The sequence below is a fragment of the Heterocephalus glaber genome, unplaced genomic scaffold, assembly GCF_053883595.1.
Source record: "Heterocephalus glaber isolate CG9 unplaced genomic scaffold, H.glaber_assembly_v1.0 deba00001463, whole genome shotgun sequence".
NCBI lineage: Eukaryota > Metazoa > Chordata > Mammalia > Rodentia > Bathyergidae > Heterocephalus > Heterocephalus glaber.
In genome coordinates this window covers 6,763,146-6,777,404 of record NW_028258310.1, presented here as the reverse complement: position 1 = coordinate 6,777,404, position 14,259 = coordinate 6,763,146, and the positions used below count along the sequence as shown (strand labels likewise).

At 37.4% G+C, this 14,259-nt stretch overlaps 1 pseudogene; it reads right to left on the bottom strand.

Moving 5' to 3' along the window:
* Positions 1 to 12,593: 12,593 nt before the first annotated feature.
* LOC101710599 (swi5-dependent recombination DNA repair protein 1 homolog pseudogene) overlaps positions 12,594 to 14,259 on the bottom strand; it is a 44,056-nt pseudogene continuing 42,390 nt past the window's right edge.

Here is a 14,259-nt window from a genome sequence, read left to right as displayed (position 1 = left end):
ATGCAGCAGATTTTTATCAGCCTTTCCTTATCTCTTCTGATGGGTTTATGAGGCAGTCAGAGCAAATAACTTTGGGTTAACTTGTTTCTTCCGCTCACCTCCTGCCATGGTCAAACAAGTTCAACACTACAGAAAGGTAGGAGGAACAAAAGGCTCAGGAAAAGTTAGGAAAAGTGCTTCAGTTTCTCATGAAATTCAGTATGTACATTTCTATCAGGACGGAATCAGCATGTTAACCCCAGATGCTGAGCGCCAGCTTCCAGAAGCCATTCCCCAAAGACAACATCGCCACCTACCGTTGCCATTGTGAATCACTGCCGAAAATACCGCTCTGCAAAGTGGAGAAGCCAAGGAAATAAATGTCTTCTTTACCTTATAAAACCAATAATTTAGTTTCTATTTCAGCTTCCAGAATGACCCTGTTTCACAGAGATTCACTGTTTGAAAGCTCTTGCTAGGGCCATAAGTTGGCTCCAGAGTGTCTGGCTCCCTTAGTCAAATTTCTTCTCCCAAACTTTCTACCATGCGTCTCTGACTTCCAGTTTTCACTTCAACTTATTATACGTAAAAGAACCTAATGAGTGGCAATTTGTGTGTGATTGCCATATCCACCCTGCTTATTAGACGGGCAGGGGGTTAGGGAGGTGGGGGGAAGAGTAAGAAATACTGAGAAGCCAGCATTTGTGGTTATTGCTCAAAAAGTGATTGTCTTCGCTTGAGAGGAGCACAGGGAGTCTGAGAGTAAAGTCTGTTTCCTGGATCAGCCCAGTGGGGTCCTAGCACAGATCAGAAATCTGTCCCCACCACGCAGACAGCTGATAGCAATATCATCTCCTGAATGTCACGCTTTCCTCTGCCTCTGCAGTGATTTATTACTGCATGCTGACAAAGGGCGAATACTGAGCTATTTATTAACTGTAAAGTGGTTTTGGAAGCCGTTGTATAAAAGGCACTTCGCAAAAGCAAGCCTTACGTACTGCAGCAAGTTGGAGAGGAGGCACCCTTTCTCCATCTCCTTTTATGTACATATTTGCCTGGCATTTTATTTTTCCATCACCTCACTCTGCGCAGGAAAGTATCTTTCATCTTAGCATGGCTTCCTTCCACACTCCAGTGTTAAGTCTGGCCCCTGGCGTTCTTCAGATGCAAAGGAAAACTCTAAGACTCCTGCGTAATAATCTGGGAAGTGACAGTTCATTTCGCACAGATAATAAAATAATATAAAGTGCCTTTACCTCATACCAGAATAAACTGCACATTCCCTAGCAAAGAACAAGGCCTTCTTTTCACGTCCCAGGTAGGAAGCAAAGTGACTTAGAATGAGTGGGATTTTTTCATATCCTTGGAAGGGCATTTGTGTCCATCACAGGACCGGATGGCAGTCCTTACGTCCCAGCTCCTTTCGGGGTCATTTCCCTCCTGGAATCAGGATCAAAGTGAACAGACCCCATGGCCAGGCTGAAGTGCACTCTTGGAACGGTGACTTGGTTTACTTTAGACCAGCACAAGGGATTTTCCAAAGCCAAAGTTATTAGGGAAAGCAGGAAGGGGAATGCTTGGGGAAACACCATTAACACCTGATCCACACATTCTTTCCCCCTTCTTGCCACTCATAATCACTCACAAGATGCCAGATGTGTGGGAACAGATAAGCAGCCTCAGCCTGCAGGGGCCTCAGACCCAGGGCCACAGAACTCTGCCTCAGATCCTGTTTCTTTTTCAATTATAACTGTGCGTTTAAATTTGAGGAGACAGTTTAAAAATTACAATCGAACATAACCACCAGTATTTTCTTTTTTGTTTATTTCCTTGCATTTTCTGCTTTTTATACCAAAACCAGAGAGAGGACTGTTAAAATCTACTGATTTTTAACCTGTCTTTTTCCTAGTTAAGTCTATCAACTTCTTCCTAGTTTATTTATGTTATTAACCACTGTAAATTTTATTTATTTAGTTAGTTATTTTATGGGAGCAATTGCTTTCTAGAATTAATGAAGTACAATTGACAAATAAAATTACATAAATTTAAGATACACGATGAGATTATCTTCATATACAAGGGGTGATCAAAATATAGTGAATGCTTACATTTTAAAAATGTATTACAGTAAAGACACATTGCTATTAATCCCTCTCAAAATACTCTCTCCTGCTTTAGACACATTTATTGTTCTGTTCTTGTCACTTTCTGAAGTAGTTCTGGAAGATCTATTTTGTGTGTGTCTTTACAATGCTGCTGCCAAGTGCCCTTCAGTGGAAAGACAGGCTCACGAAATCTTTATGTGTCTTCATCTACCTTATGCACCTGATCTGGCACCATGAGACTTCTGACTCATTCCCAAAGTCAAAATGACCATGAAAGGTAATTGTTTTGAATCAATTCAGGACATCAAGGAAGCCATGACAGCACAACTCAAAGATACTTGTTAAAGAGGACTTCCAGAACTGCTTCAGAAAGTGGCAAAAACAAAAGAATAAGTGTTTGAAGTAAGGGGAGTATTTTGAGGGGGTTAATGGCAATGTGTTTTATACTATGATAAAAAAAAATTTTTAATTCTTTTATTGGTACATTTTAGGTATACAATACATTTACATTTATCATTGGGTGCTTGTAACTGTACGTGATGTATCTTGATTCTTATTTTTTCCCCGTTACCTGTGCACCCTCCACCCTTCCCTATTTACATAATTTTGGTTTATTTCTATTTTTTTCTATTTTTTTTGTTTCATTTTTTTTCTTTTCTCATAATTTTTCCTTTCCCTTTTTTCCTTTCCCCTTCCCCTCGTACCACTTCTACACCTTTGGACCTTCTCCTATTTCAGATTATCAATTATTCATTTAAATCATTTTAATCCTTATTTACACTTTCAGTTTCTCACACTAGAGAAACTATTTGGTATTTATACATGTGTGTCTTATTTATTTCATTTAATAGTATGGCCTCAATATGCATCTATTTATCTAAAAATGTCTCTGGTTTCTCATTCTTTATGGCTGAGTAGTACTCCATTTTATTAAAAAAAACAAAATCACATCTTCTTTATCCAGTTTCCAGTTGATGGGCGCTTGGGCTGTTTCCAAGCTTTAGCTATTACAAACTGTGCCGCTATAAACATGGGTGCACATATATCGCTGTGGTATGATTCTTTTAATTCTTTTGGGAAAATACCCACCAGGGGAATAGCTGGGTCAAATGGGGCCTCTAGTCCTAGTTCTCTGAGGTATCTCCATACTGATTTCCACTGTGGTTGCACCAGTCTACACTCCCACCAACAAAGGAGAAGGGTTCCTTTCTCCCCACACCCCTGCCAGCATTTGTTATTGGTTGATTTCTTGATAGCAGCCATTCTTTCTGGGGTGAGGTGGAATCTCAGTGTTGTTCTCATCTGCATCTCTCGAATGACCAGTGATGCTGAACATTTTTTCATATATTTATTTGCTGCTTTTACTTCTTTGTTTGAGAAATGCCTACTCATTTCAGATGCCCATTTTTGAATTGGGTCTTTGAATTTGGGGGACCCGACTTTTTCAATTCTTTATATATTCTATAGTAGTCTTTTGTCTGAGGTACTGCTGCTAAAAATTTTTTCCCACATTGTAGGTTGTCTCTTAGCTCTGTTGGTTGTTTCTCTTGCAGTGCAGGAGCTTTTTAATAAGATGAGATCCCAGTTGTTGATTCTTTCTGCTAGTTCCCGTGCTACTGAGGTTTCGTTCATAAAGTCTTTTCCTATGCCAATGTCTTCAAGAGTTCTACCTAACTTATCTTCCAGCAAGTTTAGTGTTTCTGTTTTAATATTAGATCTTTAAGCCACTTTGATCTTAGTTTAGTGCATGGTCATAGGTATGGGTCTAGTTTTAATCTCTGGCAGGTTGAAATCCAGTTTTTCCAACACCATTTATTAAATAGGCTATCTTTCCTCCAATGAGGGTGGTTGGCTCCTTTGTCAAAGATGAGGTGGCTGAGTATGTCTCGAGTTGTTTCTGTATCTTCTAATCTATTCCACTGATCCTCAGGTCTGTTTCTTTGCCAGCACCATGCTGTTTTTATCACAGTAGCATTGTAGTATAGCTTCAAGTTGGAGATTGTGATACCCCCTGCCATGTCTCTGCTGTCTAGAATTTCTTTTGCTATTCTGGGTCTCTTACAGTTCCAAATGAATTTTTGTATTATTTTCTCTAGTTCTGTGAAGTATGTTGTTGGAATTTCAATCAGCATTTCATTAAATCTATATAGTAGTTTTGGAAGTATGGGCATTTCCCTACATTGGTTCTTCCTACCCAGGAACAAGGGATGTCTTTCCATTTTCTGATGTCCTCTTCAATCTCTTTTTTCAGAGTGCTGTAGTTTTCTGAGTTTGCTTCGTTAGATTGATTCCTAGATATTTCATTTTTTTGGATGCTATTGTAAAGGGAATTATTTCCCTAATCTCTCCCAGTCTGTTATTTGTATACAAGAAGGCTATTGTTTTTTGAGTGTTGCCTTTGTATTCAGCTACTCTACTGAATCTGTCAATTAGGTCTAGAAGTCTTTTGGCGGAGTTTATTGGGTCTTCTATGTAAAGTATCATATTGTCAGCAAATAATGACAGTTTAACTTCTTCCTTTCCTATCTTTATTCCTTTTATTTCTTTCTCGTTTCTAATTGCTGTGGCTAATGTTTCCAGAACTATGTTGAACAGCAGTGGTGATAGTGGGCATCCTTGCCTTGTTCCTGATGTTTTAGCATGAAAGTTTTCAGTTTTTGACCATTTAGTATGATGTTGACTGTTAGTTTTTCATAGATAGCCTTAATCAGGTTGAGATAAAGACCTTCTACTCCAATTTTCTGTAGAGTTTTTATCATGAATGGGTGTTGGATTTTGTTGAATGCTTTTTCTGCATCTATTGAGATGATCATATGGTTTTTGTCCTTGGCTCTGCTAATATAGTGCATTACATTTATTGATTTATGTATGTTGAACCATCCTTGCATCCCTGGGATAAATCCGACTTGGTCAGGGTGTATGATCTTCTTGATGACCCTCTGTATTCTGTTTGCCAGTATTGTATTGAGAAGTTTTGCAACTATGTTCATTAGGGAGATTGGCCTGTAGTTCTCTTTTTGGGTTGAGTCTTCCCTTGGTTTTGGAATCAAAGTAACACTTGCTTCCAGGAATGAATTTGGAAGCATTGCTTCCCTTTCAATTTCATTGATGAGTTTAAAGAGTAATGGTGATAGTTCTTCTTTAAATATCTTGTAGAATTCAGCAGTGAAGCCATCAGGCCCTGGGCTTTTCTTTGTTGGTAAATTTTTAATTACATTTTCAATTTCACTGATTGTAATTGGGGCGTTTAGAATTTCTGTATCTTCTTCATTTAACTTTGGCAATTCATGTGTATCTAGAAATCTGTCCATTTCTTCTGTGTTTTCCATTTTCTTAGAGTACAAGTTCTCAATGTAGGTATTGATGATCCTCTGGATTTCTGCTGGGTCTGTTGTGACTTCACTTTTTTTGTTCTTAATTGCATGGATTTGAGCCTTTTCCTTTCTTTTTTTGATAAGGTTAGCTAAGGGTTTATCAGTTTTATTTATTCTGTCAAAAAACCAACTCTTTGATTCATTAATTTTTTGTATACTTCTCTTACTCTCCATTGCATTGATTTCTCCATGGATCTTTATAATTTCCTTTCTTGTACAAGCTTTGGGTTTGTTATGCTCTTCTTTTGATAGGAGCTTGAGGTTCTGCATTAGATTATTAATCTGAGCTCTCTCTGTTTTCCTAATATGGGTATTCACTGCTATGAATTTTCCACGTAGAACTGCTTTCATTGTGTCCCATAGATTCCTGTATGTTGTACTGGCATTATCATTTACTTGTAGAAATTGTCTAATTTCTTCTTTAATTTCCTCTGTGACCCACTGGTTGTTCAGGAGGGTGTTATTCAATTTCCATGTGTTTGTGGGAGTATTACAGTTTCTTATGTTATTGACCTCCAATTTTATTGCACTATGGTCTGTATTATAGAGGGGTAACTTCAGTTCTTTTACATTTACTTAAACATGTCCTAAACTAGCATGTGGTCTATTTTGGAGAATGACCTGTGTGCAGCTGAAAATAATGTGTATTCTGATTTTGTGGGGTGGAACACTCTGTAAACATCTACTACATCCATTTGTTCAATATATTGGTTCAGTTCTAAAATTTCGTTGTTAATTTTTTGTCTAGATGATCTGTCTATTTGTGATAGTGGGATTTTGAGGTCCCCTGTTACAATTGTATTAGTGCTTATTTGGTTTAACATGTCCATTAATATTTGTTTTGTATAGTTGGGGGCATTCATATTTGGTGCATACATATTTATGATTGTCATCTCTTCCTCTTGGCTTGTTCCCTTCACAAGGATGTAGTGACCATCTTTGTCTCCCTTAATTAGTTTTTGTTTGAAATCTACTTTGTCTGCAAATAAGATTGCTACCCCTGCTTTTTTCTGGGTTCCTGTCACATGGAGAACTGTTTTCCATCCTTTTACTTTCAGTCTGTGAATTTCTTTTTGAGTTAGGTGTGTTTCTTGTATACAGAATATTGCTGGATTTTACTTCTTAATCCATTCTGTCAGTCTATTTCTTTTGATTGGTGAATTGAGGCCATTAACATTGAGAGTTATAATTGATAGATATTGACTCATCCTTGTCATGATGTTTTACTGTTGTTGCTCTTTTATTTCTTATTTTTCCCCCTTTCTCTTTAGTTTCTTACCTTGCCTGGTGGCTTCCCTCTGTTGGGCCTCATGGAGTTGTGACCTTCATTGTCTTTTTCTAGGATATTGCTTAGAATTGTTTGGAATGCTGGTTTGGTGTTCATGAAATTTCTCGGGTGTTCTTTGTCGTGGAAGTAAGTAATTTCCCCATGGATTTTGAAAGATAATTTTGCAGAATACAACAGTCTAGTTTGGAAGTTATTTTCTTGTAGGGCTTCAAATACTTCACTCCAGGCTCTCCTTGATTTGAGGGTTTGTGTTGAGAAGTCGGCCGTGATTCTGATGGGCTTTCCTTTGTAGGTGATTTGTTTCTTTTCTCTAACTGCCTGTAGGATTTTGTTCTTCTGTTGGGTTTCTGGGATCTTGACTATTATATGTCTAGGTGTAGATTTTTTTTTATCATGGCTAGTTGGAGTTCTATATGCCTCACTTATCTGTATGTCCAATTCTCCACCTCTGTCTGGGAAGTTTTCTCCTGTTACTTCTGTGAACAGTTTTTTATGTCAATTGTACGGTCTCCTGTTTTTTCGTGGACTCCTATCAGTCTTATGTTACTCTTCTTTGCATCATCTAGCCAGCTGCTGGATTGATTTCTTGTGGTCCCTTACTATTTTGAAGAGATCTCTGTTTTCATGGTCCTTAACCACAATCTTGTCTTCTATATCTGATATTCTATCTTCAGATTCCCTTAATCTGCTCTGCATGTTTTCAGTGGAGCTTTTAATCTCCTGAATATCTGTTTGAATCTATTTCATGGTTTCTATTTCTTTCTTATGCTGGGCATTCATGGCTTCCAGCATGTTTCTGAGCTCATCTATTTTTTTTATCTGTTTCTATTCTAGAGCCTCTAGTCATGTCTTTCACTCTGGTCACCATCTCTGTAGTTATCTGGGAGATTATTTCTGCTTTGAATTTTTCTAGAGCCTCATTCATCTGTTTTGTTACTTCCTGTGCTATCAGTTCAGGGTGTCCAGGTGGTTGATTATTGGACTTCTCCACCTCGTTTCCCCCAGAATTTGCCTTTTGTGGGGTGGAAGTCTGAGTTTGTGCCTTACTTAAATGTCTTCTCATTTTTGTTTTTGGTACTGTTCTTGGTTTAATTCCTGGGTTGGTACTTTGAAGTTGCTTATTGTAAATATCTTTGTTGATGTATTTAGAACACTTATGGAATGATTGCTTCTCAGAGGTGTCTTCCAGGTATAGCTGGTCTTTAGGTTTTGAGTCTCTAATGGCTCTGAGGCTATCTCATTTTCATTATACCAGGAAGGACAACTGATTAGATCAATCACAATACCTTAGCTCAAGTGATACAATCAGTAACACAATAGCATCAAGTACCTCTTAGAAAATGACAGTTTGTGGTAGTTATTAATCTATCACCTTTAACTGTGTGAATTAAATCAAGATCAAGGACCAAACCCACATATGTTTATAGTGAATAAACTCTTCAATATAGCAACTTTACCCTTCAGGATGGAGAGTTAGAAGGAGTTGGGGAGGGAGGAATAGGTAAGTAGAAGGATGGGGGAAGGTTGGCAGTGAGGCCAGAGGGCACAGGCAAGAGAAGGAAAGAGAAGAAAAGAAAGATAGAGAAGAAATATGAATTAGGGGCAGAATAGGAACACAAAGGGAGATGAAGAACAATGTGGGACAGCAAGGGACCAAGGCAGAGAGAGAGAGAGAGAAAGAAAAGAGAAAAGAGAAAAGAGAAAAATAAAAATTTGAAAAGAGTAGCAAAGAAGAAAAAAAAATAATAAGAGCAAAAGAAATAGTGATAATTTTGAAAATAACAAATAAAAAATAAAAATGAAGGGACTCCTTCTGGGTATGTCTCTGCTATCACAATAGACAACGTTTGCAGCAGTGTGCAGTTATAAGTCAATGAGTCTCAGTAAGCCAGTCATAGACTTGTGAGATTCAGGCAGATTTCTTGCTGCAAGTCCCAAACTGAGCTCCCTGTTCTCCTGCAGGGTTGAACTCTGCGAGGTTGTACTGAAGATTCCAGCTTCCCTTCCCCTGAAGATAGTCCAGGTTCTGATGGGAGGTGATGATCCCTCCAACTTACCAAGTTCGGTGGTCCATTGTGCCTTTATTGCAGAAATTCTCTTCACTTTTCCAGTGGGCTTCAGTTTTCCTCAGGGAGCCTGAGAGAGGCCCTCTCTCTGTTGTTCACTTCTGCAGCTCAGGACAATGGCCTTTATGCTCCCCTGTGCCTCTGTAGTGTGGATCCAAGTGGCAGCTAGGTATCCAGCTAAGTCTCCTGGTCAAAAGTGGGCAGAGCGAGCTGGACTGAGCAGGGCACGCTCAGCCTGTGCCTGCTCTGCTCCCGTGCACGGCCAAGCTGGAGGCTGGTAAGCGTGCCTGGGGTTCCTCACCAGCTAGGTCTCTGGCTAGGTCTCCTGCTATGATGAAATTTTTTAATTTACACTATATCTATCACCTTTCCTACTTATCACTGCTATGTGTGTATAAAGTAAGAACATTTATGATCTTACTCTATTAGCAAATTTCAAGCACATAGTATAGTATTGTTAACTGTAGTAACAACACTGTACATTAGGTCCCCAGAAATTTTTCATCATAGAGCTGAAGATTTGTGAATGTTGCCCAAGATCTGTTTTACCCACTCATCAGCTTCTACTTCCTTTTTCTATGAGTTGAGATATTTTTTAGATTCCACATATGAGAGATGATGCAGAATTTATGTTTTATTTCTCTTAACCCAATGCCCTCAAATTTAATCCATGTTATCACAAATGACAAGATTTTCTTCTTTTATGGCTGAAAAATGTTTTATTGTACATACCACAATTTCTCTCTCCTTTCAACCATCAATAGATATATAGATTGTTTCCATACCGATCTATTTTGAATAATGCTGCAATGAGCATGGGAGTGCAGATATCTCTTGAAAGTAGTGATTTTGTTTCCTTCCTTACATTTTGTTTTAAATGAATGTAAATTTTAAATTTTTGTATATTTTAAAAATTCAACTTCATATTATTCAAGAGCAAGTTACTTTATTTTTTAGTCATGTTTTATACCTGAGAGTTTCTTTCATCTGATACTGCTACAACCACACTAATCTTCATTAGGCTAAAACAGTTGCACTCTCTTCCATCCTTTTACTTTCAATTTTTTAACCTTATGACTTAAATTTATCTCTTGTTAACAACATGTCATCTAGTTTTTTGTTTGCCTTAGCTACAGAATACAATCCACTAAGGCTTAGTACAATTACAATTTTGTGTTTTCTATTTGTTCCTGCTGTTCTATATTCCTTCTTGTCTTCACTCTTGACTCTTTAGAGATTGCTTCAGTAGTTTTCATTTGATTTGGCTTTATTGTCCTCTCCTAATTTTAATATTTATTAAAATAGTATCCAAATTTTAATATTTTATCGTTTATTTAAACACTTTCTCTTTTAAAAAATCACACAAGATACCATTGCATTACTGCTTACTCAGCTTTATCTATGTACTAACCATTTTCTTTGATACTCACTTATTCTTGAATCACAGCCATTTTTTCTGTGTTCATTTCGTTTCTCTCTTGAGCACAATCTTTGAATTTTCTTTTGTGAGACTAGCTAGTGAATAACTCCATTTTTGTTTGTCTACAAAAGTCTTTATTTCACTCTCATCCTTAAAAGATGTTTGCCTGTGTATAGCATTCTAGGTCAGCACTTCTTTTTTTTTTTTTTCTAAACACCTTAAATGTACCCCATTGTCTTCTGGCTTTTATACCTGCTGTTGAGAAGTTGCTATCCAGCTATCATTCGTTTCCAGGTAATCTCTTCTCTCCCTGCCCCTATTGCTTCCTCCTTTTAAAATCTTCTCTTTGTTTTAAATTTTCTATAGTTTCACAATGAAATATCTAGGATTTAATTTATTTTCATTAATTCTGCTTTTTATTTTTGAACATCTAGAATTCGTATTATATTCTCAGTCATTATTTTTGTCTCATGCCACTCTTTTTCTTCTATTTCAAAGTTCCTAACAAATATATTTGAGGCTGCAATGTAACTCAGTTGTGGAACACTTGCCTAGCATGTGTAAGACACTTGGTTTAGTCCCCAGCACCACAAAATAACAATAAATATATTTTGCCTTCTCACTCTAACCTGCATGTGTCATATATCTCTTTCAGTAGTCTACCTCTTTACTTCTGTTCTAGATTCTGAATAAAATTTGCTCACCTTCCCTTAAGCTTACTTTCCATCATACATCCAGTTCTTAAATTTCTGACTTCTTTTTTAATTCAAAAAGTTGAGTTTGCCCAGCACTTTGGAGGCTGAGCCTGGGGTATGAGAGAGACCCTGTCTCAACAAAATAAAACAAAAATATTTGGTTTCGTTTCTTTCTCAACTTGGTTCATTTCTTATAGCTGTCTGTTCCCTGAAGATATTGTGTTTTCTTTTGTTCAATAAGTAAGCAAAATTTTCCTATTATGTGTCAGAAACTGTCACAGGAGGCCAGTGGGTCTATTCCTTTGACTTATGTTTTTTCATGTTCTTGCACAAGGTGAAGCTGGGTATTTCTTTGTTTTCCCAGGAAAATCATTTATGAGAATTCAAGAGGGCATACCTCCAAAGAAGATCAGCATTGCTTCTTTCTAGCACTCTGGGCATCAATATTCTGTGATAATTGTAAATTAAGTCATAGGAATTTTTTTGGACCACATAGAAAAATTGGAACTTCAAATCCTTATAAGCATGAATTTCTAACTGTAAGTTGTTTTTTCTTTTCCTTCATTCCATTCAAGTAATCATTACATTCCCCTAGAGCTGGGACTCTGGACAGATTACCTGTGGGACTGCGCCTGAGAGTGTGGCCATCTGAGGTCTCAGCATTTTCTGACAGGCTCTTCTGCCAGAATCCTACCATGAACTGCATTTGTGGCCCCAGGTGCATTTAGTAGTCCTGAAAACTGAAGCTCCTGTTGATTTGGCTTTATACTTTTTCCACTGATGTATATCTCAATAAATGGTATGAAGTACTAGTTATCATTTACATTTTTTCCTAGTTCTCATCAGATTCTATGTATAACTCTTTTTTTTTAAATTTTGGACATAAGTTTAATATAAATGAATGGAAACAAGGTTTACAAACTTAGGAGAGAGGTGAGAACTTTTAGACCAGTTTAGGTTTAGACATTCACCATATTGGACTAACACTGAAAATAAGACTTTTTGTCACAAAAAGCAAAACAATATATTAAAACTGGTTCCCAGGACCTGTCCAAATTACTTTTTAAACATGGTTTAAATTTGTGTGTGCGTGCACATACACACTGGCGACTCCACGCAGAACTACATCCCTCACCCATTCATTCATTTATGTATTGGGGGATTGAACCCAGGGCCTTTGCACTAAGCTCCATTCCTGGCCTTCTTTTTGGGGGGTGGGGTGGGGAGGATAGGGTCTTGCTAAGTTACCAGGCTAGGCTCAAACTTTTCATCCTTCTGCATCAGCCTCCCAGGATGCCCAGACTACAGACAGGCAAGTGCCACCAAATCCAGCTTTTAACCTATATTTTAATTTCAAATTCTCTTTGTTAAATCTACTCAAAATACTGTATTTCATTTTAGGACTTAATTTATAGGGTCATTAGAGTATCCTAAATTGATGGTCAAGACACCTTACACCTAATGCATTGATGGAGAACCTTTTAGAGCTTTCAAGAACACAAACAGCCCTCTGTGGCACATGTGCCATAGGCTCACCAGCACTCCCCTAGTGGCTAACATCTTCCCTTTAAAATATCTAAGTGTCTTTTCATTAAGTTGTCATTTTCAAAGATTTACTGGAGAGGAGCCAGGAGTACGGCTCAGTGGTAACAGTGCACACGAGGGCCTAGGTTTGAACTCCCACTACTGAAAAAAAGAAAAAAAAAAGAGAAAGAAAAAAATATTTTGAGAAAAAAGTTATTAATTGAATATCTATAAATTCCTCTTCATTTCTGTTATAGTGTAACAATTTATCATCTAACCCATAGTGGTCTATCAACTGAGTAAGGCTTAGTTTTTGTTCTCTTCAGACGTAGCTGACTGCAACTCAAAGCAACAGCTGGCTACAGCTTCTCCACTTCTTTATCAACAGCTGTAACTGTGAGAGGTCATTCTTTGACCTATACATTTTGACTAGTTTTAGCCTCCGAAGGAGGTCTTCCTTTTCCTGTACCTGCTTCACCAATTTTGCTTTCTTCCTTTAATCTGTGTTCAAGATTCTCATTCACAGAATCGCTTTGAAGAGCACTGTATGACATAGTATCAAGTGAATTAGATTTACAAGCAATGATATTTTTGAGAAGATTTTTCAAGTATGTATTTTCGTCAGATTCACTATCTATGAGTTTAAAACTTTCTTGAAATTCCAAACAGTTTTCTTCTGTTGAAGATGCTGGTTTCTCTGAAAAGGTCTCATCATTTTCTTCATTCTCTTTTTTAAGATGTTTTACTACACTGCAACAGGAATTAAATGAAAGTCTTGTTTTCCTTAATCTTTCTTTAAATGTTGCACTCATGGGCGCTTTCCGTGAACTATTTGTATGGCGAGATGGTGGATTCGCACAGGCCTTGGAGTGCTAGGTAAAAGTACAGCCGAGTTTGATGGACTTTCCGTACTGGAAATGAAATCTTGGTTTACTTTCCTCCACCGACTGCGACGTCCGGGGCACAGCCATCTCCCGACCGGAGAACAGCGCCTTCCCTAGAATGCTCAAAAAGCACATGGAGCCCAGACTGTATGTTTAACCTTTTTTATTAACAACATATTTTTAAAAGTTTAATCATGCTGACACATGTAACTCTAATTCATTTATTATAATTTATATCTGTTACATTTTTGCCTATCATTTTAGGATATTTGCAATTTGAAGGTTTCTTTAGTTCTGCAATACTACCAGCAGTAGGTGTCCTCAGTACCTTCACATACACTTTTTGCTTCTTTTGCATGCTATCCTTAAGAAAGAAGGCTCAGGAGCAAAGACTGTAAGATAAAACACCTCTATTCATTAGGCCAACACTCACATTGTTGAATTATGCTCACTGAGACCCTGTTGGTGGTGACTCGTGTTGTCATGCTGCTTCCCAAAGCAGCTGTAAAAATAAATCAGATTCACTCTGAACATGTTAGCATATGGCATTTTCATAAAAGTATTTCCTAATTTAGTTGTACGTGACACCTCAATTTTGTTTTAATTTGTGTTTCTCTGAACTTCTGCCAAGAAGGACATTTTTTTCCTGGATAAATATTTGCATTTACTTACTTATATAAACTGGAATTTAAATTCTTAAAAGAATCTCTAAGTTGATTCAATCTTTGGTCATTTCTGTAGAAAATGGCTACTCTTTCTAGCAATGAATGTTTCCTAATGGTCAAATAAGCTCCTAATGAGCACTCAGGGCTACAGCTATAACAGGCAAAACATAACTTTTTCCTCATAAGTGGAAAGACATCATAAAGCTATATTGTCATAAAGCAAAAGAGCCAGGAGTGCAGTATGTTTAATTGCAGATTT